Below are 25122 nucleotides of genomic sequence, written 5' to 3'. Positions count from 1 at the left end.
AAAGCAGTGCTGGGGGAGGGTGCCGGTGGGCTGATGCTATCAGTGGGTGCCATTCTGCTGGAGCGCTGATGGTCAGGCGTGGTCTGCCAGTGAAGGAGCTATGATGTAGGCCTCTGGGATGCACCCTGGTTGGGCATCAGAGACTGCATGGCAAGTGGACATGGCCAGGCTGGGGTCCTGGGAGTGGCCAGCAGACATGGGGCACCAAGACCAAACTGGCCCCATCTCACTGGCAAGACTGCTCTGCTCTGTCTTGCTCCAACATCCTCCTGAGGCTAAAGTCTTCCAGAGGACCATGGTGAGCCTTGGGGGATGGGCATCTCTGGCCATGCTCCACTGCATATGTTCCTGCACCAAACCCGCTGGGCTCTGCACAGGCTGCAGTCCTGACCCTACTGCCTCTCTAAGCAGTCTTCCTTTCCAGCTCAAGTGTCTGTGGGGGTTGCTAGGTTTCCAGCTGCCAGGATTCCAGACCTCTGGAATATGTAACAAATGAACATGATATGGCTCTAATGACTGGAGGAACACCAGTGTCCTTTACCTTGAGCCAATTCAGGTAAAACGACATAGACATACGTGGAGTGGTTTTAGGGAGCAGAGAGTTTAATAGGCAGGAAAGAAGGAAGAAGTTCCCCTGTATTAGACAGAGGGAGGGGAGCTCCAAGCTGACAGAACAAACTGTGAGTGTGACAGAAAACAGTTGGTTATATTAGGAGGCTGGAGGAAGAAGTGTCTGATTTACCTAGGGCCCAGGGGATTGGTTTGACAAGGAATGTCATTCACGTAACCCACAAAAAAACTGTTCCTCTCACTGTAACATTTTAATATGCAAATGCACAGTGTCGTGATATTTTACACACGTGGAAGTATCTGGAGGTGGCCATGATGCTTGGCACACATGTTGTCAGAGGAAAAAGGCGGGAATTGCCATATTGGATGGACCCAATTTCTAATGGCCATCATTTGCATATCAAAGCTTGCCTGCCTAGCCCTTCAAGCCCTTTTTCTGCTAGAAAAGAAAAGTTTCTCGAGCTGCTTTAAAAGAAAAAAAGACCTTACCAAGGACCCCTTATTCTCTCTATCTGCCTAAAATAATTTCTTAATAACTCCTATAATACTGCCCCCTGAGAAGATGTCACCCTAGCTGCTATTAGGGGGTTTTGGGCGACAACTCTTTCTGGATACTTCTTCTGGAAAGGGGCGTAGAGTGGGGACAGAAGCTAGGGTTCCTCCTGGGGTCGATCTAAGAGTCCTTGGAAGAATGGAGTGTCCATGCATCGTTTGGTTTGCAGCACCATTTGGAATTTGATTTTGCTTCTACGCAAGAGGAAACAATTCAAGTTATAGTATTGTGTATACAAGCTCCAAATATTAATACAAGACATATAAGCAAGAAGGGGCTTAAAAAAGGAGCTAACCAATTCCATAAAGAAGGCTGGAATTCATTAAAGAGGGATTGTAGCAACCTGGGGCCTGCATTTTCTCTTAGCCTGTCAATAATTTTGATGCCATCTTTAAGTACCTGTAGATTTTCCCCTACTTTACTAGGGGTGTTAATCTAGAAGCAGTGCATTTTATTTAAAAGTGCACAGGTGCCTCCTACTTCAGCTGTAAGGACATCCATGACCCGCCATCTATTTTGTGCTACTACTGAGACTAAAGGATCTATAGATTGTTATTTTGCCTCTATGGCCCTTACAGTTGACTTCCAACCTCAATGCATCATAATAGGTATATTAAGTACTGATCTTTCAAGGAGAGGGATGCCCGTAAACCAGAATAGACCTTGGCTATAGAATTTCCCATTTATGGTTTTTCAAGATGGGACTGTCATTTGCATGCCCTCTCCAGTCTGCCCTTTCAGTTAAATCTCCATATGAGGGCATGGAAATGATAGATTTCTTTGTTCAGCGTGTTTGAGATAGTGCAGTTTCTAGAAAAGAGCCTACGTTAGGGATGTCCACAGATGATGCTGCCATCTCGGTAGAATTTAAAAATAATAAGTCGAGAGCTACTACTACTATAGTACAAGTTCCCTTCCAATGCCTTCGGATAATTAAGTGTATCCAGGAGCCACAAAGGAAATCTAGCCCTGTTCCTTGAAGGGACGGTTTTAAGTTGTGGCTTGTGAGAGACACCAGCAAATTTTCCTCATATCTTAGAAGTTTCCCCTCTTTACATATAATAGGGGCATCCTTGGGATAAGGAAATCAAATATTTAAGATAGTCATTTACGATGCTGTTTGGAATTTGACATACCAAGTGAGAAGGGTCCACTTGACAAATGGAGTTTCAAAAAATTAGAGACATAATATGTGCTGGCCAATATCTTAGATGATGATCCTTGTGGCAAGGGCTCTTAGTCCAGATGTCTCCAGTTTGCCTATAGATCTGTAACCTGCTACTATTAGCAAACATCATACAAGAGTCTGGAAATCTATCGGAGGGAATGTTTGGAAAGGCCCATGTGTTATTCTTTACATTATAGTCAAGGTGGTTATTTAGAGCATGCCACTCCCATTGGGACTTCCAACCAGGAGGGGAAGCTAGATTCTGAAAGCCCCCTCTAGGGCTTCTGATCCTTTTATATTACGCTTTTTGCAGTCTCCTCCCCAAATCTTTGAACTATCAGCAATTACAAGTGTGATGTTACAATATCTGAGATCTCCCACGTATGGTCCTTCCCGCTGCTTTTGAAGCCGAGGGAGGTGTTTGCTATTACTTTGTCAACTTTCCCCAGCCTAAGGGTGTGAAGTTTATCTTTGGGGAGAGTGTTCTTTGGCACTTGGGGGCCCAGTGTTCTCTGAGGGGAGTTAGTCACCTAATTGTAAGTGCTCCCATACCTTGCCCAATTTATGCCTGATAAGTCTTTAAGGGTTAAAGGGAAAGCCAACAAAGGGAATCCTAAGATGGTGAGATCCAGGTCATTGTAAGGTTCCTTAATGTCATTGAACTGAGCAAACCACTTAGGAGAAACTCAACAATTAGTCTTATTGTACGAATGGGCCATGGCAGATATGGTAGGAGCTAAATGGTGTGATGTATTACTAAGTTGTATAAAAAGTCCTAACAGACTTAGTGATAGCAAAATGCTCATGTTTACTTCTTGTTAGTAACAGTTATTACTGCTATGAGGATAATAATTAAGCAAAATGCTATAGTAATTGAGATTCTCTTTCTAATATTCCACACTGAGGGTGCTACAGTATATAGTCCCACTGCAAATAGAGTGAGGATAGCAATTCCCGCAAGGATGGCATAGTACATAATTTCCATCTAAAAGAAGTTCTAATATTTGGCTCAAAAGGAGAGGTAGAAATGACAAAAAGTATTTGGTGAGGTAGGAGTGAGACTGAGTAAGATAAGTAGTTCTCACTCAATTGCTTATTTTTTGTGTGTGATTTTCAGCTTAAGATCTCCTATTTCACCACATTGATATTCAGGACATTCCTCTGGGCTGCCAGGGGTTACTCCCTCAGCTCTCCAGGCTTTGACTTGAGTGTGATGTATGCAAGAGTCAATTCCTGTAACTTATATTGCTGAGGGGGTTGAAAGAAGAACAGTGTAAGGCCCTTCCCAGCTTGAGCTTAGGGAGGGAGAGAGAGAAGGGAGAGCCTTTACCAGTACTATATCTCATGGGTTAAATAGAGGTGGTCCAATTTCCTGGAAATTGGCTTTCACTAATTGTGCTAATTCCTGTTGGAAGGGAGCCAGAGAGGTTACATGCTTAACTAGCTCAGAGGTTTCCCGATCTAATAGAAAATCATTGGTAAAGAAAGGCCATCTGTTCAGCAACTCAAAAGGGCTAAGACCTAATTTTGAAGGGGTGTTTCTTATTCATAGTAAGACCATGGGAAGAAGAGTGACCCAAGGAAGAGGATTTACTTGCGATAATTTTCTGAGGTGTCTCTTGATAATATCATTAGTTTTATCTACCTTTCCTGAGGATTGGGTTCTCCAAGCACAATAGCAATGATATTCTATGCCTAGTGCTTTTGAGACCCCTTGTGGGACAGCTGCCTTAAACGAGGGCCCATTGTCACTTCAAAGGTACTTAGGTAGACCAAGGCAGGGAGTTATTTCATTAACTAACACTTTTATTACCTCAGAGACTTTTTCTATATGGCATGAAAATGCTTCTACCCAGTTAGTGGAGGTAACTACCCATACCACCAGGCATTTAATACCCTTTGTCCTTGACACGTGGGTGAGGTCTATCTGCCAGTCTTCCTCCAGATGACTTCCTATTTTTTGGGTTTGAGGAGGAAGGAGTTGCCTGTTCAGGGGATTATTTTTAAAACAGACTTTACAAGCGTTAACAACTTACTTGACTGTTTTTAGTAAGTTCTCTCCTGAAAACAATCTCTGGGCATACTGATAAGTTTTATCCTTTCCCAAGTGAAAAGTTTGGTGAAGGATTTTTAAGGGCTTTCCATTGGCTGGAGGCTGGCAAGTGGAGTTTGCCATCCTCTGACTATAACCATCCTGAGGGCTGAAATGTATACCCTCAAGAAGTGGCCCATTCTATTTCTATAGGGCAGTATTGAGGTTTAGTTTCTGTTATGGAGCCTTCCGAGACTAGAGGGGTTTGAAGTGTATTGATGTTTTGAGGCTTCCTTGCCACTGACTTAGCTGCCTGATCAGCTAATCTATGTTCCTCAGCTACCTAATCTGTTCCCTTTTGATGCCCTTACAATGCATCACTGCTATCTCTTGTGGAAGGAATACTGAGGATAATAACCTATTAATTTCCAGGTGATATTTTATAGGAGACTCATTGGTGGTAAGAAAATGTCTTTCCTTCCAAATGGCAGCATGAGTATGGAGAACCAGGAAAGTATACTTGGAGTCAGTGTAAATGTTAGCTGCCTTTCCTTTGCTTAATTCAATTGCTCTTGTAAGAGCTATTAGCTCAGCTAATTGAGCGCTTGTGCCTGGAGGGAGAGATGCACTTTCAATGACGTCATTTAGAGTGACTACAGTGTATCCTGCCTTACGGATCCCTTGTTCTGCAAAACAGCTCACATCTGTGAAGAGGGTCCAGTCTGGATTGTCTGGTGGAGTTTCCCTGAGATCTTCCCTGGCTGCATAGGTCTGTACTATGACTTGTTCACACTTATGCTCAGGTTCCCCAGTTTCCTTGGGGAGGAAAGTGGCTGGATTTAGGTGAGAACAAGTCTTTAACTGGATGTGGGAACCCTCTAACAGCAGGGCCTGATAGTTAAGGAGTTGGCTCTCTGTTAGCCAAAGGCTCCCCCTATAGTGCAATAGTCCTGCCACATTATGTGGGGTGTAAACAGTTAAATCATTTCCTAGGGTTAATTTGGAGGCTTCTGGATCAGCAGAGCCACTGAGGCAATGACTTGGAAGCATGCTAGCTATCCTGTAGCCACCAAATCTAGTTCCTTACTTAGGTAACCCACTGGCTGTTGATCTGGTCTTTGGGTCTGTGTTGAGACTCCCGGAGCCATTCCCTTCTTTTCTGATACATACAGATTGAAGGCCTTCCCTACAGGGAGGCTGAGAGCTGGTGCCTTAAGCAAGCCTTGTTTTAGCTGGTTAAAGGCCTTTTGTGCTTCAGATTCCCAGGTTAAAAGATTAGTTTTAACTCTCTGAGTTTCTTTTATGAGGTTGTATAATGGATAAGCTATGTCACCATACCCAGATATCCATTGTCTACAAAATCCTGTAATGCCCCAAAATCCTCTTAGTTGCTTGAGGGTTTTGGGGAGAGGAAAGGAAGAAATAGGCTTAATGCTTTCTTCCCCTAATGCTCTGGTCCCCTTAGATGGCACTAAGCCTAGGCACTTCACTGAGGTTTTGCAAAGCTGGGCCTTGTGTTTTGAAACTTATATCCTCTGTTAGCTAAGAAGTTGAGAAGAGCGTTAGGGCCTTTCTGAGAAGCTTCCTTAGTTGGAGCACAGAGCAGAACATCATCAATATACTGCAAGAGCCTAACTTGGGGATGAGATAACTCAGAGAAGTCTTTTGACAGTGCCTGTCCAAACAGGTGAGGACTATCTCAAAATCCCTCAGGCAGCACCATCCATGTTAACTGCGCGGTCTTGCCAGAGGGATCTTTGAATGCAAACAGGTATGAGAGTCTAGATGTAATGGTATGCAGAAAAAGGCATCCTTTAAATCTAGGACTGTAAGCCATTTAGTTCCCTCAGGTATTTGAGTTAACAGGGTCTAGGGATTAGGAACCACTGGATGGATTGGAACTACAGCTTCTTTAATAAGGCGGAGGTCCTGAACTATCTCCATTCCCCATTGGGTTTCTGCACTCCTAATATTGGGTGTTGCAAGGGGCTATTACAGGGTTTGAGGAGACCATGCATCTTTAGGTTATTAATAATGGTTTTTAGCCCTTTCCTAGCCTCTGGCCTCAGGAGATACTCTTTCTGGTTAGAAAAGTAGTGGGATACTTAAAATGGTCTGGACTGGCCTAGCGGTTACAGCTAGACCTATTCTTGAGTTGCCCACATTTCTGGATTAATGTTAGCTTCCATCAGGGGGAGATAAACCATTTATCCTGAGGCTATAAGGATGCTGGTCCCCACTAGGCATAAGGCTGCTCCTCTGCCTAGTAAAGGAGGGAGACTTTCAGGCATGATTTAAAAGGCATGTGTAGATAGTAAGTCCCCCATCTGCAACTAAGGCATTGAGCAAAGTATCGGGTTAGAGTTTTTCCTGAGACACCCCTATCGGTCATGCTATGGGAAGAGGGGAGCCCTGGATTAGAGAGGAGGAGAGAGACACTGGCTTCAGTATCCAGAAGATCTACCTTCCCTCCTTCAATCTCCAGAATCACCCAAGGTTCCTGTGCTGTAATGGCAGCCTGAGCCAGGGGTTTGAGCCCCAGGACCTGTCAGTCCTTCTGGACCATTTGTGAGACTGGTTCTGCACCCAGTGAACTCTGCCTCCAGGGGCAGATCCATCTCCAGTGGTTTCTGCCACAGGCTGGACAGGACCAAGGTGGCTTTGTCTTGCTGCCTGGACATTCCTTCTTAGAATGCCCTGACTTGCCACATCAATAACAGCTAGTGGATGCACCTCAGGGATCCTGGACTTTGCAAGCTTGCAACACTGCCACTAAAGCCTCTGTCCTTCTCTTGTATTTCATCTCCTTGCCTTGGACCTCTTCTAGATCCCTATTGTAAAAGACCAAAGTGGCTATTCTCAGGAGGTTTTCTGCACTGCTCTCTGGTCCTACAGCTTGCTTTAGTAGTTTCCTTCTAATATCAGGAGCTGCCTATGTAATAAACTTGTCCTTCAGGATGAGCTGTTCTCAACTGAATCAGGGGATAAAGAGGTGTGTACCTCTCTCAGCTTTTCCATAAAGGCTGTGAGATTCTCGTCTGGTCTTTGGTCTATCATGGACAGTTTAGAGTAATTGAGAGGTTGGGCCCTGGTTTTCTGGAGGCCCCCTATATGTACCTTAAAAAGTGCTTCCTTTTCCATTCATCTCTTGGGTTATCGGGGTTTCAATCCAGGTTGTCTACTGGAACTGCTTCCCTTACTAGTGGAAATGGAGTTTCCACTTCTTCCTCACCTTCCCTACCCCCTTTCCCCCTTGATCTGCTATGGGAGGCATGTTTCTTGTCTCTGCATTTTTCTGCTGCCTGCAGAACGGCCTCCTTTTCAGCTGCAGTGAGGGTCTGACTTAGCAGCAACATAACATCCCACCTTGTGGAGTCAAACATCTGAGTTAAATTTTGGAAAATTTCTATATACCTAATGGGATCGTCAGAAAATCAGCATAAGTCTCCCTTTATTTGCTTAAGGTCTTATAATGAGAAGGGAACTTGAACTCTCATGGCACCATTTCTATCAGGTATTTCCTGCAGAGGTAAGAGTGAAGAGGGGAGAGTAGGATATACTGGAGATGGTGGAGCTGGAGAAGCTGATGGTAGTATTGTAGGGAGACTGGAAGGGTTGGGAAATTCAATAGCTGTCTCAGGTTGCTCCTCTGGAACCTGTTTTATCTCTGCAGATCTATTCCCTGTGGGCTTGCCTGCCATGGCTGCTAAAAGGGGGGCTCCAAGCCGAGAGAGGAAACCCTAACTGTGGCAGAAAACAGTTGGTTATATTAGGAGGCTGGAGGAGGCAGTGTCTGATTTACACAGGGCCCAGGGGATTGGATTGACAAGGTATGTCATTCATATGCCTGCAAAAATACTGGCCCTCTCGCCCTAGCCTTTTAATATGCAAATTCAGGGTGCCATGATGTTGTACACACGTGCACACATGGAGATATCTGGGGGCGGCCATGATGCTTGGCACACATGGTGATGAGAAGAAGGCGGGAATCGCCATATTGGATGGACCCAGTTTCTAAAGGCTGGCATTTGTATACCAAAGCTTGCTGGCCTGGCCCTTCAAATCATTTTTCTGCTAGAAAAGAAATGTTTCTGGAGCTGCTTTAAAAGAAAATAAAACCTTACCAAGGACCCCTTATCCTATCTGCCTAAAATAATTTCTTCATAACTCCTATAATAAAAGATGAGGTGTTGAATTATAATCCTTCTTGTATGAGTCTATGGAGTAGGGATTAGCAAACTTTTTCTGTAAACGGCCAGATAGTAAATAGTACTGGCTTTGCAAGTTTTATCATTTCTATTGCTGCTGCTGAGCTCTGACATTACAGCATGAAAACAGCCATAAACAATATGTAAGCTAATGGGTGTTGCCATGTTCCAATATAACTCTATTTAAAGGAGCACAGATAGAAAGCACGGAAGATAATTTATGTATAAATAATATTTATTCCTTATATGACTGCTGCTATTTTTTGTTTGCACTAAAATTATCAAATTATTATGACAACTTCCTTGAGAGAATACTAACCTTTCTTCATCATTTTACTTTAAAATATTCAAAATGTTTTAAGTATGCTGACAATAATTTAATAGCATTAAAATGATGAAATGGTGAATTCCTGAAAAACTAATTCACACCCACAGTTTGTTAGTAAATGAAAAAGCTAGATATTAATTATAGGGATTAACATTTAGTATGTGCCAGATCACAGAAATGTTCAGCAATTTATTTAATCTATTTGATTTTAAGCTTCTAATTTGAAATATTAGATTTTAAAGTTAAAATACATTTAATGTGAATTTTACATTAAAAACAAGGATCTTCCTCACTTAGTGAGTGTTGTCATATTAAGATGAAGACCTTGAATTCCCATGCACATTGCTGAATTGTAACTGGGAAAGAAAAATCGCTAATAAAATTGCTGATTCACGTAATTACGAACAGAAATAAATTTCATAGGCATAAGCAGCGATGTGTCACTCTTGTCATCTCTGCCTTATGCATTAATTTTTTGTTTACATGATATAATTTTATGACTCTAGGGTCTCAATTCTAAAAATTAAAAAAAAAATACTAATATAACATCTTAAATTAGCAGCCAAGAAAGGAAAAGGAAGTGAGTGTAAATAATAGGAGATGCTAATTGCATAATTTTACTGTTCAGAATTTGGAATAAATGTCTAATTATTCCATTTTTCTAATACATTTATAACATAAAATTAATACAATTCTGAGTTTTGTTAGGTTTAAGAGGAATTTAACATTTTATATTCAAAAAAGACTGGCTTTATTTAAATTTTATGAAAATGTGCTTTGATGTATTAGTGTCTATAGGAATAATTTAGCAACCCTTCATCTGTAGTGTAATTCCAGGGAACTTCTTTAATAACCTTTGCTATTTTAGCACCTGTGAAAACAATGTTCTTCTAACTTACACTTTTAATTTCCATTATCTTAATTTGCATCTATTAAACTGTCTAATTTAAATTCACAGTTTTTCATTAAAAAGACTTAACCAATGATATGGGAAAGATACTCTGGGACTTTTTCCCCCAAATCTTTGTCACCTATGAATTTCATCCCTTACTAAATCTTGGGTAGAAATTTTATTCTGGGCAATATATTTTCAAAGGATAAAATATGTTTGATTAAGGAAAACACCAAATGTTTTAAAATTAATCTCTCTCCTAAATTAATAGTGTGAGTACTCTTATAATAAGTCAAAATACAGCAAATCATATATAGAAATAAAGAAGGGGGCAATTGTAGGCCAAGAGCATTTTTATGTATATTATAATACTACATCTACATTGAACATCAAGAATGTTATACCCTTCACGTCTACTGATTTTTCATCCGTATCTTTATCCACAAAATACTTTGGGACACTTATTTTTAATTTTATACTTATATTCCCACATACTGATTTTATATAGTTATCCACAAATATCCAAAGTTTTAAAAAGAGCTGTGTAGAAGCTTATTGGTTTTCCTTCATATGTTAGTAAAGATAATGACATTGTCCTTCTTGACAAGGATATATACATGATAAAGATGCAGTTTAAAATTCTAACATCCATTAATTAAGTAAATTTAGAATGCTGATCATGTCTTTGAGGTGCAGATCATTGTGCTGGGGCTTGTGTGAGATAAAACATTGAAGTTTTGTCTACAAAGAAGTCTATGTTATAGAAGTTATACTGTAGTAGAAGAAATTTGTAGTCATCATTTTATGTACATTTTGAATCACAATAACCCACTGCACTTTTGTAGCTTCTGTTTGGACTACAGGGAATAACTTTGTACTGTATGGTCTAGCACTGTAACAGGGTTTGATAAAAACAGTTGAATAAACTGTTTCCAGATGGCTCTGTTATTCCCCTTCACCTTTAATCCCCCACTTTTCCCAACCTGAGGCAACTACAATTCTGACTTCTATCACTCATTGGTTAGTTTTTTCTCTTTTTAATCATTTTGTAAATATAGGCATATAAAGTACACTATTTTGTGTCTGGCTTTCTTTGCTCATCATTATATATATGAAATTTAGCCATGTTATTATGTGCATCTTTTCTTGTATTTAAAAAAATCACTGCATGACGTTTGCTTGCATGAATATATCATAGTAGCATATCCATGTGGTTATTTGTGAGCTTAAGTTTTCATCTGATTTATTCATATCATGAACAAAACTACCATGGTTTGGATATTGGATATAGATTCACTATACTTAATAGTGGAATTTGCTGATTTAACAGATTGGCAGCTGCTTAGCAATAGCAGATAATGTCAAACCATTTTTCAACTATGTAATGATATATCATTGTAATTTTTATATGTATTTCCCTGGTAATTAATAAGACTGAGCAACTTTTTATATGCTTAACTGAATTGCGTTTTTAAGTCTTTGTCAATTTTAGTTTTTAATTGAATTGTATTTTTTTCATATTTGCTTGTAGACTTCTTTAAATATTCTACACATGTGTTCTTTATTATATATATTAATTATAAAACTATTTTCCCAAATTATGGCTTGTCATTCTTTTTATCATGCCTTTTTAATACAAATTCTTAATTTTAATTAAGACCCCTGCAAATCTTTTGCTTTAGGATTAATGCATTTTATAGTTTTGTGCATTGTTTATGAAATCTTTGCTTACTCCAGGATCATGGATATATTCCCTATCCCCTAGAAGCTTTATTGTTTATCCTTTTACATTTGATCTCTCATTCTTTTCTGATTTAATTTATTTATTATGTGATGTGGAAGTCAAGTTTCACTTTTTTCATATTGTTATCCAATGATTTAAACATCATTCGTTTTTGAAAGGCCATCTTTTCCCCCACTGAATCGCAGTGGGCTTTATTTTAAATTAGGTAGCAATACATGTATGAACCTTTTTGTTATTGTCGTCGTCGTTTTTTAAATGCTTTATTTGTATATCTTTGTGCTAATCTAGCTTTGTCTTACCTACTCTTCTAAGCTATTTGTGATAAGCTATTCTTGAGTTTCTAATTTTCAGTGTTTTATAACTTTAAGTATATTACAAAATGGTACTGCATTCAAATACCTTCCTAAATTTTAGAGCTATTTTCTAGTAGTAACAGTCAGAGCTAGTTGATTTTAAGACTAGTTACCTGTGGCATACAATAGCAGATGGAAAGAAGTAATTGTGAAAAACAATTGGTCAGGGGAACTACGACCACTATGACCAGCTTTTTTCTTATGCTGGACAGCAGACTCAAGATTATGACAACCCCCTCCCCCATCATTATGAATAATATATGGATAGTCTTTATTACTTAGGATTTAATGAAAATTTTAAAAAGATAATAATTTACTTAAAAATGCCTGAACTTTTGTCTGAAGTGAAACTGTGTACTGAACTTTTGTCTGAAGTGAAACTGTGTATATTTGACTAAACAAATGACAATTCATAAAGAGAGGTGTTTGTATGTATTTTGTTTTTCTGTCAAAGAGTATTGCAGAAATCTATAAGTAACATCAGTAATGTAATCTAGTCTGAAATTACTTCTAGAGGTCCTGTTGATTTGCTTCTGAGTCATGTGCTAAATTATTTTATTCTCATTATATGGAAATTAAGTGTAATTGCTGCAAAGCTTTCTGTAGTAAAACTGATAATTATATTAATTCTCAATTATAGCAAGTTGTGCAAAATTTGCTTAAAGTAAGAAATCTTTATTTTTAACTTTTCAATAGAGGCTCTGTTTTCTTCCCTTAAACTCTACATTCTAGAGTGTGTTTGCTGCTGTTCCACTCCTTTCGCTAAATCTGAGTGAACCAACTGCAGGAAGGAAATTTCTAGATCTCATCTCAAATGTGCTATAGAGTTATTTCCTCGGCACCAAATGAAAATTTATTTTCCCCTCTTGCGTGCTTCACCATCTACTAAGGTATTCCAGGGTAGTACAACAGGTAGTCAGGAGTGCTCTGTGATTAGGTGTAGCAAGTTACCTGGAGCTAGTAAATTCCAATGTCTGTTACTAATCTCCTCAAGAAGGTGGCTACTTGAAACATTCGTTTACTTCAAGAAATATAAATCGTATTTTCCATATGTTCATTAACAGTTGTCTCAAGAAGAGCAAATGAACAAAATACTCCATTTGAGATAGTTAAAGTGAAAATAGATACAGAGATAAGATCATGCTTCAATGGACTTTTCAAAATACACCATTTAGGTAATCTCAGTTCATTGACGTTCACTTTTGCTTTTACAGACTATTTTCTAAATCACAAATATAAAGGAAAGATTCTGAAATAATCTTTTAAAAATTAAAGGTTAGAGAACAAGAACAGAGAAAGCAACACACTAGTCACAGTATTTGAGTGTCTTGTTTTAACTTTCATTTTGATTTGTAATGACTGTAGCTTCTCCATCAGAGTTGATGAAAAGGTCAAGAAAATGGTTCGAAAAAGAAAACTACTGGCCTAAGAACAGAAAATTATCAAAATAATATAGTTATTTTCTTTTCTTCTTTAAAATTGTTCTTTCTTTTCTCTTCTGTTCTCTCCTCTGCTCTCTTCTTTTTTCTCCCCTCATTTTCTTTTTTCATTTTCTTTCTCTCTCCTTACTTTTTTCTTTCTTCTTCTCTTTCTTCTCTGCCTAATATTCAAGTTTCTGATGTCTGTGTATTTCCAGTATTGTTTTTGAGGGTAAGGACGGCACATATGTGGCAGAATAAAGACAGCTACCATAGAAGTGAACATCTATATGCTTCTTATTCTAACAACAAGAAATGTTTCTGCATACCTTAAATGTGTCTCATTTAAGTAAAAAGAGGACGAAACAGAAGAAACAGAATAGAAATGTTTTGTATTATTAGTTGAGATTCTGAGTTATCAAAAAAACTTGGTACATTTTCTGTATACATGCATTAGATCGTTTAAATATATTTCTTTACGTATCCAGAAATTTTTCTGTTAGACTCTCATTGCTGGTTTCCACATCACACTAATCACATATGTGTAAATGAGACTCATTTCAGTCTCATTTCTTGATCCTCCGCATTGTTTTACATTATCTCTTGTCCAAAATACTCTTTCCAAAGTTATCCTAGACTTCCATAGTATACACAATTCTGAATTGTTTCTATTTATCTAGCCATTGCTTCACTTTCACTATATTAAAACACCTTTTCTCTGTCTTTAAATATTTTATTAATAAAGATCTCTGCCTAGCCCTAGGCTTTTCTTTTCGGATGTTTCTACTCTCAGTGACCTTATCAATTTCCTTGGTTCAATTAGTAGGGTAATGCTTATGACTTCAGTTTACACCTACAGTCATCCATTTAAAACGTTCAAATCAGTATATCCAACCTGCTACTAGAAATTTTGTCTGGCTGTCTTATAGGTAATGCATTCAGTATGTTCACCATTGACCTCATTACTTTCCAGAGCCCTCTCCTACCCAACTTGCAAAATTTGCTCCTCATTTAATATTCAATTTTGGCCAATGGAACAATCATTTATTTGCCTCAAACAGAAACTTTAGAATCACTCCTGACCCTTATTTTCTTCTAACCTACAATACCCAGTCCATATAAATAAACACCAAGCTTTTTAGTTCTCTTTCCAAAACACCTTTAAACTTGTCTATGTATCTCTAATTCCACTAACATATCCTATTCCAAGACATCCAAGATCTTTTCTTTGGACTATTATAATAGATGGCTAGTGAACTTCTCTGTGTCTAATCTTCTTCTCTTCTAATCTATCACACACTGATAAAAGAATGTGATCTTTTAAAGTACAAATTCTGTCAACTTTTGGCTTATTAATTGTTTTTCAGAAAAAGTTCAAATATTTTAACATGATTGTCAAAGCTCTCTGTGATCTACACCTGCCTATTTGTTAAGATTCCATGTGTTATAGTGAGCAAATTCCTACTGAAACTATTATAAGCAAAATATGAAACTTTAAATGACCCAAGGTAGAATATATATGCATGGGAGAATATATATATGGTATATTGCCAAGTTAGAATATCTATCTATCTATATGGCCAAGATTAGAAAATGAGGTATCTGGTATAGTGTAGAAGATTCTCTTTTCAACTCTCATCTGCATATCTTGAGTGCTCATTACACATTTTTTATGAGTTTAGATTGGCTTATTCTGTGTTCTATGGCACACATTACAACATAGATACTGGTTAGCACTCTGAATTTTATGTTTTGTTTGTTGCAGGGAACAAATAATATAAAGCCTGACATATTTAATCAAACTAAATTTATCATAAAGAACTCTGACATAGAATGTGTCAAAACCCATTCCTAGTCAATTGATTGTATTGTTGAATTCTCTGAAATATTGTCTGTTATTAAAGCAAAACTAAGATTATTTAACTCATTGCAGTAAGAAAAAATACCCTTTTGACAGACTACTTAGTGTTTCAGAAGAGGAAACACTATTCCTCTTCAGATAAATATTCAGATATGGAATATTTATCGGACTTTGAGGTCTGAGCTTCAGTGGCTTCATGATATATTTTCACAATGGTGAACTGTTGCAAAGTGGGGTTCATTTGTGATATAATAATTTAGAAATGACACAGCAAATCAAGCGGCTTAAAGTGAGCTTGTTGCTTATTAAGTAAGCAGTTTGCCTAGATAAACCCTCTATAGCCTTTGATAAAGTAATCTGTAGGGATTTCCTGAAGAGAACATGATAGTTATTTACTGACTTAGTCTCATATTTCCCTTGCAAAGTTTTCCTGGAAGACACAACTAAATAATATTGGCACACATGGCCTATTATTATTTAAGTCATATTTAAAGACATTTTCTCAGGTCACAGTCTCCTCATTGTTTTCATTGTTCAACCATTCCTGGAAGATAGACCATTACAGTCTGAGGACGTAATCAATCCTGGTGTGTATCACTATTTGAAGAGTCATGCTTGAATATCAGGCTTATGGTGGCACTGGTTTCAATTAACATATATATCAAGATTTTCTCTTCTTTGGGGTAGGTGATTGTTGTATCATCTGATGGATTTATAAGTCTGAAGATTATACCTTTAAACACCATAGTAAAAATAAATATTAACAGAAGGATTCTGGTTTGTTTGTTATGTAATTCTAAGTCAAGAACCAAAAGTGGTAAGATTAAGCCTAGAGAACATATTCTATCCCCAATATGAACTCTCAGAATTAGATACATGGGTATTAGCCAAATACCTAATTTCATCATGTCTTCATTTTATTCCCAAATCTGCTAAGTAATATTAAAAATCAGAAAAGAGTATAGCTATATAAGTACAGTAGTCTTCTTCTAAGATGGCATGTATATTAATTCAAAAGGCCAGTGTTATATCTAGGGCTGCTCTGTTTTGGACCACCATCTGTCCAATCTCATAAACTTCTTAGGTGAGTAGGTCTATAGGCTGACTGATATTGTATATGTTCCCTGTCAATGTTTTAACATTTAGAATTCTCCCCACTTGCCAGGCATCTTGTAAAACATGATATATATAAGCTTCAGGTCAAAAAACAATCCAGTATTTTCTTTGGTATGGTTAAGGTTCTAGATGTTAAAAGGAGACCAACTTTTCTCTTTATAAATAAATCTCTTTAACCACTTTAACCACTTCCAACACTATAAGCGTCTGCTGATTCATATGGCTTATGTAGCAAGGCTTCTTACAACATAGCAGGCGTTCTTTCCTGCTTTGTTATCCACTCAACACTGACAGCTTTTCATATTGTTCAGTAATTGGGCCAGAGAAGTATCGCTAAGTATGAAATACGCTGAATTCAGAACCCAAAGAGGCTCATCAGGCAATGAGATTTTCTGGGAGTAGGAGGGGCAAAATGTAATAATTAGCCTTTACTTTAGAGACCACACACAGGCATGCCCCTGACCCCTGAACTCTTGGACTCCTAAAATTTTATGGATGAATCCAGAACATGAATCTGTAGAATATCCAGACCAGAATCTGTGCTCACCCTCCAGAACACGTGCATCTTAACAATGCCTCCATGGTGCTAGTTACCTCTTGCCCATCTGGTCCAAACAATATGATCTCATCATTGTAATGTATTGATGTGATTCTCTGCAGGATGTCAAGATGGTCTGTACTTCCTTGGACTATATTATGTTATGTTTCTGATTGGGATAGGAAATGATTTATTCACCAAATCAGTGGCTGCATACCATATACCTGGGGTCATATAAGACTGCTGTGACAAAAGCACTACAACTGTAATAGCAGCTGCAATTAAGGCCACTATTGGACTGAGCTTGCAGTAGTCTACAGTCACATTGGTGAATGTGTTTGAAAGTGTCAATCTGTACTTTATCTGCTATCATTATTTGGGTCCTCACTGGCAGTGAGGAAATGAATAATCCAGTTCTAAAATCCCATGTTATATACATCGTTGCAGCTGGGTTCTCCAGAAGCAGGTGTTGGGACATATTTTGGTGCATGATGTTAAGGATTAATACCTGTGTGAAGTAGGTGAAGTTAGCAGGATTAAGTAGAAGACAAAGCTGAATAATGATGTAGACCTGAAAAAGCTTTAGTCTACCTAATAGAGAGTTCTAGCATAAGTATTGTTCAAAAGATTGCTCCATGTTAGGCCAAAATAGTTGGGCCTTTTTACCACCACCTTGCTCAGTCTCAAGATTCAGGATTCTGTGGGAAAGGTGTGGTATTGATTAGTTCTCTTTGGTTGAGCTAAACTATCCACTGACTGTACTTGTCATAGGTGGGCAGAAAGTCCTTAATTAAAAAGGGATGTGGGTGGTATTTGTGTCTAACACAGATGGTAATTCATGTTTACGGTACCTTCTCAACATCAGGTTCATGAATTCCTAGTGCATCTGAGGAATGCTCAGTCAATTTCCAAAGGGGAGAGAGCACAACTAAATCAATGTGCTCAACTCAAATATTACAAGGCACCTACATTTATGAGAATGTCTATTAAATGAATTGTATTCATTAGAGTACAGAAAGGTAAATATCTTTACTCAGCTCTGTAGACTACTTCCTTCATCAACTTTCACATGTTTATTTTGCTTTCATGAAAGACATTTATATATAAATGTACAAATATATAAAAATGTACAAATATATAAATATATATTTATATATTTATTATAAATATATAAATATATATTTATATATTTATTATAAATATATAAATATATTATAAATATTTATATATTTAATATATATTTATATATAATATATATTTATATGTATAAATTTATATATTTAATATATATTGTTTATATTTATATGTATAAATATATATTTATACATTTATATATACATGTATATATTTATATATACATGTATATATGCATGTATATATTTATATATAAATATATATTTCTATACAAATATATACATGTATATATAAATAAATATATTCAATATATAAGTATATATTTATAAATTTATACATTTATAAATGTATATATAAATATATATTTATATATTTATACAGTTATATATAAATGTATACATAAATAAATATATTTAATATATAAATATATTTATAAATTTATACATTTATATATAAATGTATATAAAAATAAATATATTTAATATATAAATATATATTTATATATTTATACATTTATACATTTATATATCAATAAATATTAATATTTATATAAGCATATAAGTATATGAATATATTTATGTATTAAATGTACATATTTATATATTTATAAATAATAAAATGTATAAATAAATAAATATTAATATTTATATAAATATATAAATGTATATAAACATATATATTTTTTCAGGCATTAAGACATCTAGATCTGTGTAAAATAAAAACCTTACACTCTCAGCTTTGTACATTCTCTCTACTGCAGCTTGGTCTGACTTCACCCGAAGAGTCAGTAGGTAGAAAAGTGCATGATCTATTTCTTCTCTATATCACATGAAGCAGTTTGAAACCATCCCATTTCAGTATGCTTCAGATACTTTTTCTTCTAAGTGATGTTTATAGCCTCTACAAGGGTCTCTGCATCTCAAATATATGCCAATACTGTTCTGGTGATATCACCTTGCCTCTAGAAACAAGGCTGTCTTAATGAGGAGTCCTTTTCAAAAAGCCTTATAATCGACCACATTTTGCAGGGTTTATCTCCAGCCCACTGAATCCTTAAGAATCATTTTTTAAATCTTCAGTCCCAAAGTAGATACAAAGCTAGCCATTTGAGTTGAGCCAGATATTATTTCCTGAGCTATTTAGTCTCCAAAGCACACATGCCAAAGTCTACAAATGGTTATCTTGAACATTATCTCACAGAGCTTTAGGTGATATAGGTTTATCTTCAAAAGCAAACTGGCAATTCCAATAAAATAAATTCACCATCTCCAATCTCCACAACTTTCTAACAAATCTTATTTATGTTCTTCAGTCAGGTAATAAACTAAGGGTCACAAACCAGATTCCAAATATTTTATCTAGTCCTATTTAGGTGATGGTATTTCTGTCCAAACTTTAAAACAACAGGAAAAGTCTCATTTAACATATTTGTGTATATAGATCCACTTCTCCCAGCCATAGAAATACATAAGAATCCTCATATTGTTTATCTGCAGAAGGATGGTAAATTTAGGAGAAGAAAATGGCTCAGGATTTCACAAAGCGAAAATGGCAAAAGAAATAATTAAATTGCAAAATAGATTACATATAAATAGTTCAATGGTACTATATAGCTTTCATTTTGAGGATGTAATGATATAATACATGTAACATGCCTACTACATATCATGTGATTTGCTTTATCTGATCCCATGTATCCTTGAAGATGTAGTCTCATAGATACCTCTGTTTTGGAGATGAGCAAACTACAGCTGCATGATTTGTTAACATTTCACTACCAGTAAATGGCATTCTACATTTCAAACCCAGTTCTGTCAGCGTTCAGAGCCCAAATATTTCCAAAGATGTTTTTCCAGTCTGTATTTAGGTATGATCAGCAATGAAGAGATGGAAGGAAATTAAGGGTCCTGCTTAATCTTCTTACATTTATTTATAATCTAATTTATGTTTGTATAATATAACTCCTATTGTACCACTCACATTTTGTCACTGCCAGGCATTAGTTTGTCTTTAATCAACCTAGTGTGTTTATACTAAAAACATCCAAGATTGAAATGGATAAATTTGAAGAAGGCCATTTGGGTGATCATAGAGGAATCTCAATATTAATGACTCCACAGTGCAGGTATCAAATAATAATTTATTCCTATTGGTGGAACCCAAGAGAGAGATTTGTGTGTGTGTACCACCCATATATACATAATATATATACATACATATATGATATATATTAATATATAAAATAGATAAGATATAGATGTGTATTTACATGAATATATGTGGGTGTATATGTAGAGAGAGAGGACAGTAAACACACACACATATTCAAATAAGATAAGATGATTTGCATGAGGGTGCATTTATGTATAAGATAAGGTGCATTTGCACAAAAAACTTGAATACAGAATTGAAGATAGACAAATTATTTAGATTGTTAAATTGTGTAGGAGAGGGGCATTTACTTCAGCCACCCGTATCTAGGCAGTAACCATAAGAAATATTTTAAGTACTTAATATATAGCAGGTGGATAAAATAGACACATTTTTCTATCACAATGCGGCTTATATTTTATCAGCATTAATAATTAAACAAGTAAAAGTAAGGGTGTTTGGTTGGTCTATGGTGAATGGGGTCACCACTACTTAACCCATGTCTGTTATTAGAGGTAATTAACAACACCTCTGTTTCAAACAAACAATTATAATTACACTTGCCAAATGCATTCCAAAATATTTAGCTATTAATCATTTATTGCCTCTTTTATCAAGAGCCAGTCTTAGGTTACAAAGAGAGAATATCCCCTTAATAGGCAAAAGTAATTTCCTAAGGTGAATATACAAAATGGATCTTTAATGACTAATCCTCATCAGCTTTTAACTTAAATGCCTGTCTCATCTAAATTAGCTAAGAGATTTAGATGATCAAATATGATAACCTGTTAAGAACCCTTGGATTACATACCATAATTATGTGACTCAAAATAAAGCCGTATCATTTACATGGGGTTAGATTGCTAACTCGCATTTGCAGAATATTTTATTCAGCACTTACTCTGGTGTGTAATTGAACATGAGGAGGGGCTGTAATGTGGACAAGTTATATTTTTTTTTGACTTTCAAAATTCTTTTTTTTTTAATGTGTGTATATATTTTATATTCCTTTTTTTATTTTTTTATTATACTTTAAGTTTTACGGTACATGTGCACAACGTGCAGGTTAGTTACATATGTATACATGTGCCATGTTGGTGTGCTGCACCCATTAACTCGTCATTTAACATTAGGTATATCTCCTAATGCTATCCCTCCCCCCGCCCCCCACCCCACAACAGGCCACGGTGTGTGATGTTCCCCTTCCTGTGTCCATGTGTTCTAATCTAAACCTAATAAGGACCTGAACATTTTGTGTTATTATTTCTGAGCAAGTTCAACACGGCCAACCAACCATGTCACTGCAGCTGCCACCATTATTGCTACAGGTAGCGAAACCTCATATTTGTGGTGCTAATTGACAAGGTGAGACCATGGCAGTTAGCATTGGCCAGAGTAGACTCACAGAGAATCTACATTTCCCAGTGACAATCTGGAGAGGTTTTGATACAAAGCACAAAGCTGTAGTATAGCGATGCCCAATGGGAACATTGACCAATGGAAGACAGGTTTTGGCAGGGGGCTTTTGGATAAATTATTCACAGTTCTTCATGGCAACTGAAGAATGACAAGGTTCATATATTTGGAAAGGAGACTTTTACTTCTCATAAAGGGTTGCGGCCTGCAGGGTGGCCAATCTGATATGTTGGGGAGCACAGCCTCCAGTCAGAAGCCCAAAGCAGTTTGAGGAAGAGGAAAGGGGATTACGAATTTATGCTGAGCAGTAGGGCTGACTATGCATACTAAATAAGCTATAAGAAGAGCCATAAATATTTATAATGGGAGAAATGCGCGCATGCGCGATGGAGCTTCATCCTCTTTCATGGGTTCCAGGTAGACTGTCCAGAACCACTCTGTGGTTGGTGGTTTCTTCTCAGGAAAAACGTTGGTCAACTGTTGTGTCCAAACAGCAAAAGAGAGGGCAGTGTCAGTCGGTTGGTTGATATCATTGGTGGAGTTTTTTGTAAGGGCTGGTTTCTGTATAGCCTTTAGGGAAGATAACTTAATAATGACTGTTAGGGAAGTAGGGAGTATAACTAAGCAAGGTGTGTCTGACCTTCTGTCTGTCCTGACCAAAAACTCAGTTTTCAAGTTTACTCTGGGGTCCCCTTGGCCAAAAGGGGTTCCATTCAGTCAGTTGTGGGGCTTTCAATTTCATTTCTATTTCTCACTTACCTGGAAAGGACCCTTTCAAGACATACTACTTCATGTAACCTCCGTAAAGATACACAGAGAAACTGGGCAGTTATCTGCTTCTGGCTGGGATAGGATCTTACACAATGCTGTTTCTTAAAAATCCTTTTGAACTTGAGGAAAACTTACTCATTTCCTTTATTAATAAAATATGTCCCACCAATTTCCCCAGAGGCAAACCTTCACTCCATTGCCTATTCATTTATTATCTTATTTTTAAAATATGTGTTAAGCATCTACTATGTGCTAGTAACTATGCAGGATATAGCAATAAAAAAATAACAGAAATAGTTTCTACCTTCCTGGAGCTCACATTCTAATGTTACAGAGTAAAAGAAACACATGAATACATATATATTTATGTAGGCATAGCAGTTAGCAATTAGTGCTGTGCAGAAAAATGAAGCAGTGGAAGGGGAGGGATTTGTTAGTTAGCAAAAGGCTCTTCAAGGATCTGACATTTGACTCTAAATAAAGGGGGCTGGCCAAATGAATATTAAAAGAAAAAGACATTCCAGAAGGAAGAGTTAAGGCAAAGGGCTGCAGAGCTGCATGCTTGGGGCTTTCACAGAACTGGAAGTCCAGTGTACCAAGGGAAGCCATTGCTTCTGATGTTCTTGTTTTAGGAATGCATATTCATGGCTAAGGACACAAAGGAGTAAATATAAACACAATAATAGCATGCTTTGTGCACAATGAAGGGCTATCCTTAGATCCCGTTAATTTTTATCAGAATGAGCTTTCCAAATCTCAAATAGAGGCAGGGCATCACTAATATGACATGAGCATATGTATTTGCAGCTAACTAATTAAGCCTCATTCTTTGCAAATATTCACTTACATCACATCTCTTTGTGAGAAAAAAATCTATGATGTCTGAGAAAATTTTTTTTGTTATTAAAAATTAAGTGTTATTAAGTGTCTCAGTCCCTCTTGTGACAGACTGATAATGTGGCCCATTTAACAGTCCCTGTGAATGAATTTACGTAAGAAAAGTCCCACATTTACTTTCCTTTGAATGAATGTAAATATGATATCAATGGAAATATGAGCATTTTAGAGATAATAGGAAGGGAAATGCATAATCCACATATATAGCTATATTTCATCCTTGACAATGGTGATTAGATGGTTCCCAATTTGAATATTACTTTCTATTCAAACCAGTGTTTTCAATTCCATAAATATTTATTGTGTGCCTAGTATCTGCAATGCACTGTTCCAGGCTGTGGGGACATATTTGGAAATACAACACAGGAAAAGCTCTGCCCTCTTGGACTGATTTTTCTGTTTTGTGCTCTTAAGTTTGTACCAGATTTTAGGTCTGATAGGAATTTATTTTGTAAAGCTATAATAAATTTTCAGATTTATTAAATGTTGATTTGGAGCATAGAGATACGAAATTAAGGCAACCACTATGGAACTCAAGAGTTCCATTTGAAAGATTTATGCTTTCTTTCTTTCTATATGGGCAGCAATTTAAAACACCTTTTTTAATAAAATGGTATGCCATTTTAATAAAAGAAAATGTTTTTATTAATAGACGTATTCTAAGTTGTGAAATAGTGTGTTCATTGTGGTGCTTAAAACATCCTAGCAAGCTTTAGTTTAAGCATTTTATTTATTGCTATAAGTATGTTTATCTACAGTAGTTTTACAAGCAAATATTCCTAAGTGGTAATACAGCAATTCTGCTTTACTTTTTCTAAAATTTACTCAATTTACATTGACTTGTTTGCTCTCTTTCATTCTTTTTGACACAGCATTACAAAGAGATTACTTAAGTGAGCGAAAACCAGACCATACATTTCTTGCAATTTCCATAAATCCACTGTGGAACTTCAAAAGCAATATTTAAAAAGTTAAGCAACAAGACAAGGTGTACTTAGAAATAAAAATAATGGATATTTTCTCAAAGAACTACAAGCACATGTTTTGTACCTGTAGTCCAAGCTACTTGGGAGGCTGAGGTGGGAGGATCACTTGAGTGGAGAAGTTCTGGGCTGTAGTGCCCTGTGCTCATCAGGTTGTCCTTGGCATCAATATAATGCCCTCCTGGGAGCAGGAGACCACCAGGTTGCATAAGGAGTAGTGAATTGGCCCAGATCAGAAATAGACCAGGTCAAAATTCACACACTGATCAGTAGTGTGATTGAGCCCCTGCACTGCAACATGAGCAACAAAGTAAGACTCCATCTTTAAAAAGAAAAAAAGAAAAAGAACACTGTTTTGCATGTTTATAGAGCTAATCGTATGCTAACTGCCTCTTGATTTTATCTGTCAACATTTGGATTTTAAGAAATGTTGTTAATGGCATTATCTTTAGAACTGGGTAGTCTCCAAGATGTTGCCTCTCTACTTGTTTCATTCAACATATGTTTATAAGGTACATACTATGTTTCAGGCACCAGGACTATAAACAAAGAAACAAATAAAACATGATCCTTATACATTACATTTTATTAATAGAGGCAGAGTCATGAGAAAATAATTACACTGAAATATGGCAGGTATATTTAATGTGTGGACTATGATACAAGTTCTATGATTGGAAAAGTAAAAAACCATTCTGTTTCAAGGCATCTATAAAATAACTGAAATATCTCAAGATAAGATGGAAGGATATTCTTAGTGTATCATAGCAAGAGAGAAGGGAGTGGTGTAAGGAAGAATTCTCAGGGAATGTCACTTCTAAGCCAGGTCATCAAGGACAGAGATTTTATCAAGCTAAGAAGAGGATAAAAAGTGATACAAGTAGATGAAGCAGCATGCAAAATAGCATAGAAGAAAAGGGGATTGTGGAGTTCTAGAAACTGTAGAGTGATCAGTGTAGCTACAGAAGGTAACTGATTTTAAACAAATA

At 36.6% G+C, this 25122-nt stretch overlaps 1 long non-coding RNA gene across 1 annotated transcript; it reads left to right on the top strand.

Annotated features, from left to right (window-relative positions):
• Positions 1-494: 494 nt before the first annotated feature.
• Positions 495-24179, top strand: LOC107974127 (uncharacterized). The gene is made up of 2 exons (XR_008547834.1): positions 495-556; positions 24023-24179. It is a non-coding gene; the product is annotated as an uncharacterized LOC107974127 (long non-coding RNA).
• The last annotated feature ends 943 nt before the right edge of the window (positions 24180-25122 follow it).

Source organism: Pan troglodytes, chromosome 3, assembly GCF_028858775.2.
Source record: "Pan troglodytes isolate AG18354 chromosome 3, NHGRI_mPanTro3-v2.0_pri, whole genome shotgun sequence".
NCBI lineage: Eukaryota > Metazoa > Chordata > Mammalia > Primates > Hominidae > Pan > Pan troglodytes.
Note: the sequence above shows the minus strand (reverse complement) of the source record. Positions and strands in the feature narration are given on the sequence as shown.